Below are 6,732 nucleotides of genomic sequence, written 5' to 3' on the forward strand. Positions count from 1 at the left end.
AAGGCTGTGGGACTTTTAGAAGGTAAAACCTTGGTGGAAGAAGTGAACCACTGTGACCAGGCCTTGGGGGTTTATAGCTTTGCCCTACTTCTTGTTCTCTCTTGCAGTTTCTTGGATGTGGATGAGGTGACCCACTGTCTTCTTATCCCTTCTGCCATGCTTCCCTACCGTGATGAACACCTAGCCTTCTGCAACCACAAACCCAAATCGACCCTGTCTCCCTTAAGTTGCTTATGTCGTATGTGTGTGCACATGTTTTTATTATATCACAGCCACAGAAAAGTAACTAACATAGTCTTTACCCTCCCAGATTTTAAGGGACCATCTAAAAGAACTCACAAAGACCGGTAGGAATAGCATGCACAGCATAAGTGGTATTACAGTGACACCAGGTTTTCTGAGGATGCAGACCCATCATTTTGCACTTGTGTAGGAAAGCAGCCCGGAATCTTAGCTTCTGACACAGTGATAACAAGCTAAGTGATGCTTTAACGACATTTAACAGCAGAGGAGCATCTGACCATCAGAAGACACAGCTGCCAAGTTACAGCTGCAGCTACTTCAGTTTACTCATATCCAACTCCTTGCCTACCTGGTGCCAAGAACTCATAAGCTAATAGTCATAGTATAAGTAGAAAATACTGTGTATGTGTGCACACGCACACATACACACACACACATACACACACACACACACCACACACACACTTAACATTTGTATGGATATAGGGAAATCTGTGTAGGCCAAAGAACAACCCAGCACTATGTTTGTTTGTGGAGTTGTTGTTGCTGTTGTTATTGTTTTGAGACGAGATCTCTTACTTGTGTGGAATTCACCAATAAGTCCCAGAGAGCCACCTGTCTCTGCTTCCTAAGCACTGGGATTACAAGCACATACCACCACATTCACCTTTTCTTAAATAGATTCTGAGGGACTGAAGCTGGGTTCTCATGCTTGTAAGGCAAGTACTTTACCAGCTGAGTTATCTCCCTAGACTTAGAAAAAAACCTTTTTCCTTTATTTATTTGTGTTTGTGTGTATATACATATGTACATGTGTGCATGGGTGTGAATGCAGGCTAGAGGAGAATGGCATGGGTACAGTTCTATTATCAGTCTCCACTATATGTCCTTGAGGTGGAGTCTCTCCAAGTACCTGGAGCTAGGCTGATAGCCAACAAGCCCCAATGATCCCCCTGTCTCCACTCCCCACAGTGTAGGGGCTGTAGGTATGCATGTGGCTATACTCAGTTTTTTACTTGACTTCTAAAGATTAGAACACAAGTCCTCAATCTTACAGAGTAAGCACTCTTACCCACTAAACCATCTCCCCAAACTCCAGAAAACATATTTTTTAAAAGGAAGTATTTCATCTGCATTATGTTTTGACACTTATAATAATTCTGCATTGTGATTAAAACTGAAACTGAGTCTCCAGACGTGACTCCAGGATGAAATCAGAACCCTTGAACAAAATAAAAAAAAAAAAAAAAAAAAAAAAAAATTTAAAAAAAAAAAAAAAAAAAAGGCTTCTACAATGTCTGGGAAGGTGGAATCTGGCCTTCTAAAGGACTGCCATCAACCCAAGCACCGGTGCTTGGAAGGCATCTCATTTCCTTTGTGACTTCTTCCTGGAGTGCTCAGGTGTCTCTGATACAAAGCCTCACAGCATCCAGTTCATCAGATAATGCTCTGAAACTAGAATTGACACACAGAAATGTTGTTGAGTGTGCACGGCCTCTTCCACAGGCCAGAAATTGTTTCCACTGGATTCCCCTGATTGGGTTATTTACCACAAGGAAGACTTTCTCCTGCACTAATTATAGAAGCCAACATGACGAATGGGGTAAAATTGGCTTTGACACATCCCACACTTTCTCTGAGAAGTAAACAGGACAAGAGAAGTCCGGGGAGACAGCCCAGTAAGCGAAATGCTTGTAAGCATGGAGAGAAGCCTAAACAGGATCTCCCAGAATCCACTTGAGGGGTGTGGGAGAAGGGAGGTCGAGTGTGGGGACATAGGCTCACAAGCACTGAAGATAGAGAGACAAAGATCAACAGGGCTCCCTGGCCAGCCAACTGAACCTACTCAGTGAGTTCCAGACCCATGAGCAACTGTCTCAAAAACAAGGTGGGTGGCGCCTATGGCAGATTGAATGGCATATGTTCCCTGTACGTGCAAATATTGGAGCACTTGGTCCCTAATTGGAGGTAATGTATAGGGGGATGGCACAGCCTTGTGAGAGGAAGTGTGTCACCAGGAGTGGCCTTTGAGAGTCTGTAGCTTTGCTCCACTTCCAGCTTATTCTCTCTGCTTCCTGTTTGTAGTTGAAGGTGTGATCTCTCGGCTTCCTACTTAGGCTGTGTACTGCCTTAACCCACTATTGTGGATGCTCCCTGTTGGAACCACAGGCTCAAATAAACTCTTCTTTCCCCAGAGATTCCCTGGTCCTGGAATTTAACCACACACCAGAAAAAAATAACTGATGTAATGCCCAAAGAGTTATAGCAGGACTTGGCCTTGTCCATCCACATGTACCCATAAATTCACAGAAAGAGAAAAAAGAGCAAACGATCTTCCTGTTATAAAGGCCTTGAGTAAAATCTGTGTCATGGACCCATTTGTGCATGTCAATCTTCATGCTAATGTAAGTCTGTGTGTCCAGAGATGTCCCCTCTAAGTCATTTGATGGTCGAGTTACGCATTACACTGTAGCTACTGTGACTCCAAACATTTCAGAAGTCTTTTTTTTTTTTTTTGAAAACTGGCTTGTAGAGTGCTTTTATAAACTACAGGAAAGATTTGAGGGTGTGATTTTGACTTGAATCCATACCCTATTTTGATGCAGAACAAAGTAAGAGCCCAATGACAGATGGTACTCACCAATATCTGATCTGCCTTTGAGGAACTGGAGACTTTAACATCCCGAACGAATCAGGGAAATATGGTTACAGGTGTGGCAGAGCATCAGAGTTCTCCAAGAATTTAGTTGCTTCTTTTTCTTGGATCTTTTCTGGAAAGGGCCCTCATGGAGATCAGATTCAAGAGCAGTGTGTCTACTTCCCCCCCCCCCCAAAAAAAATTGGGCTTCATCATAGCCCTTCACAGACCTGAAACTTTATTCAAACTTGGCTCCTTCTGAAGCTGTGGATGGGCTTAAACTGTGGATGGGCTCAGTGGGAGAGTTTTGGCAGAGTATACACCAAGATCTGGGTTCCATCCCCAGCACCTCAGAAACTAAGCACAGAGGTACATGCCTCTAACTCCATCACTAGGAAAGAAATCAAGCTACACCAAGTCTGAGGCCAGCCTATGTTACAAGGGACCCTGTATCAAAACATAAAAAGATGCCTTTTTTAAAATTAATTTTTATGTTACTGTACAAAATACTGGGTTTTGTGGTGGCATCATCATACATGTGAGTCATTATTCTGTATCCTCATTTGCTCTGCACCCCAAAGACTCTCAGAACATCCACCCCCACCCCCAAAGCTAGTTGGACCCTTTTCTTCCCCTTCTCTAGCTTCCTTTTTCCTATACGTAATGTTCTATTTCCCAACCTCTCTTCCCTTTTCCAGTTTCATGATCTACAAACACATGCATACTAACACACATATATATCTTAATATTTATTTTATTTTATTTATGGGGGAATATACAGATATGTGTGTTCAGGATTCCTTAAAGGTCAGAGGAGGGCATCAGCTCTCTTAGAGCTGGAGTTATAAGCAATTGTCTCCCCAAAACCACACACCACATTGGTACTGAATACCAGTCCTCGCTATTGAGCCTCCAATGATCCAGCTCTCCAGCCCCAATAATTTTGAAGTTAGAGCCTGTATGCTAGAATAGAATGTGGTGTTTGTCATGCTATTGCTGGCCTATCTCTCTTAATATAATGGTTTCCCAGGCCCATCCATTTGCCTGTGAATGTCAATTTTTCTTTACAAATGCATGAAATTCTTCCCAGATGCCCCTGTCTTTCTCTGGGGGCTCAAAAACGCACACCGTGATATGGTGACTTAACTACAGACAAGCACAGGGACAGACTGAGCTGAGCCACTTAGAGACCCGTGGTTCCAGCACTGCAGCCCTCATCTGACAGCTTCAGCACCTGTGTCCCTGTATTACACCAATTGATTTAACGATAAAAATTTAAAAGTGTGACACTTACAATCATCCACTGGCCATTAGCCCAACACATGGTGGGGAGAGGAAGGAAGAGTGCGAAGTTGTTTATGGTATGTGGGAAACCATAATTTTAGGTCTTGTTATAAAACTAAGAAGCATAAATAAAAACAAAAACTTAAAAATATGTTTAGGGTTTTTCAGAGACTACATTCTTTTCAGTTCACCCACCTCTTCCCAGTACGTATTGTTATTTTTGTTTTGGTTTTTTTAAGGTGGAAAAGTAATTTTATCTTGTGCATGCAGATACATGCCAAGTACCACAAATTATTTCCATCAATTTTCTCTTACACATAGTGTGTGTGTGTGTGTGTGTGTGTGTGTGTGTGTGTGTGTGAAAGAGACGTGTATGTGCATGTATGTGTGTGTTTGAGAGAGAAAAGTGTATCTGTGTGTGTGTGAGAGAGAAGTGGGAGTGTATGTGTGTGAGAAGTGTGTGTGAGAAGTGTGTGTGTGTGTGTGTGTGTGTGTGTGTGTGTGTGTGTGTGCCCTTAGAGTCCAAACAAGGGCATCATATCCTTCTGAGCTGAAGGTACATTCTGTTGTGGGCCCTCTGACTTGGATGCTGGGAACCAGACTTGGGTTCTCTGGAAGAGCAGCAAGTGTCCTTAACCACTGAGCCCTATGCTTGCCATACAATTATGAGAACCTGAGTTGGGATCCCCAGAAACCAAATAAAAAGCTGCATGCTTGCAGTCTGACTGGTGGTGAGCTGGGACTTGGAGACAAGACAGGGTGGTCCTACAGGCTCACTGATAAGCTTAGCTAGTTTACTTGATGAAGTCCAAATTCAAAGAGAACCAGGTTTCAATCAAAAAGGGGAAGGTACCTGAGGAGCAGCTGAGGTTGTCCTCTGACCTTCACGTGCAGACACATGTGCACCCCTACACCCCTGACCACAACCAAGCACTAAAATCAGTGATACACAGAAATATTTATAATTTAAACAGTGAAAATTAAAATCCCAGTGAAGAAGTTGCTAAATGATGCTGGAGAGATGACTGAGCAGGTAAGAGCACTTGCCATGCCAACTGGCTCACAGCTGTGGACCCCCAGCTCCAGAGGATCCAGTGCCCTCTTCTGGCCTCTGAGCAACACACAGTGCACACAGACATAATGGGGGTGGAGGGAGTAAAAGGAATATTTTAAGCGTCTTACGTATAATATTGTACACACCATCAAATAATTGCATACATGTTACACAATACATTTGTATACTGTGTGTGTATGTGTGTGTGCGTGTGTGTGAGCACACACACGCACACACACGTACATGCATGCTAATTTCTATGGGTAGCAAATGAATTTTAAGTTTTGTTTTTGTTTGGGATGTTTTTTATCTAGCTGTCTACAGCCTGGACCTAGACTGCTTAAAGCAGAAGAAGTTTGGGAGTTCAGAGGAAGGCCTCTGCAGTGGTTATTTTGCATATAAAAAGGCATCCATCTCATGAACTGAAGCCTTTGATGACTCAAAAATGTACTGTCCTTTGGAAGAATAACCTATTTTCCCAGGAAACAAATGATTTGTCTGTTCAAAAACACAGTCTTCACCTCAAAAGGGAAAAAAGACCATTTTTTCTGGAGCCAAATAAGAATGACCATGGCCTAGGAAGGCAGATTTAGTTGCCCTAAATATTATGTTCCAGTGAGGTAGACTTTTATAAATTTTTTATTTTTAAAAAATTTCTTTACTTAAAATGTAACTAGATTATTTCCTCCCTTCCCTTTCTTCAATCCGGCTCCTCAACCCATGTCCCCTCTCACTCTCAAACTGATAGCCTCTTTTTGATCAATACAGCACGCTGAGTCCATTTTTGTTGTTTGTATGTATTGTTTTAAAGCTGACCACTGTGTGTTAATCCCAAAGATTGAAGGAGAAAGACAACCAATCCAAACCACGATGACAAGATTAGTTAAAGAAAGCAATTAATTACTAAAGCAAGCCTTTTTTAAAATTCATGTACATGACTACCTCCCCTATATTCAAGAAGTCAGCATCGGACGTAGGTAAGATAAGGTTTTTATAGCGCAGGAGTAGGGAGTTTCCAAAAGGGACAGGCAAATCCGCAGAGTCATAGAAGCAGAACATAACAGGATGGTCATAACAACAGGTGATTATAATAACCTTTTGAAACAAAGGCAAAAGGATCAAAAGTAAGTGTTTGAGTTAGAAGAGATGACAGAGGTTCTGGTTAGTCAACAAAATGATGGACTGGGTATTAGGATTATCTTGTACCTCACTGGTACAATATAGGAATAAGTATGCTCTAATTGTATTTTGAGAGAAAAGTTTTACTTTAACAGGAAGAGTGATATGTAGGAGGAGCTAAGTGGGAAGGAGTACTGAGAGGAAGAGATGGAGTAAAGAGAGAAGATGAAGGAGAGGAGAAGCTAGGTGATGAGAGAGAGAAAGAGAGAGGGGGCATGGAGGCAGATGTTCACATGTCTCCACCAGTCAAAGATAGTTTTTATCTAGGTTGGGTATTGGGTTACGCTTCTAATTGCGCATTACCAAACTTATAAATCCTTTGATTAACATTTTT

Source organism: Arvicanthis niloticus, chromosome 10, assembly GCF_011762505.2.
Source record: "Arvicanthis niloticus isolate mArvNil1 chromosome 10, mArvNil1.pat.X, whole genome shotgun sequence".
Lineage (NCBI taxonomy): Eukaryota > Metazoa > Chordata > Mammalia > Rodentia > Muridae > Arvicanthis > Arvicanthis niloticus.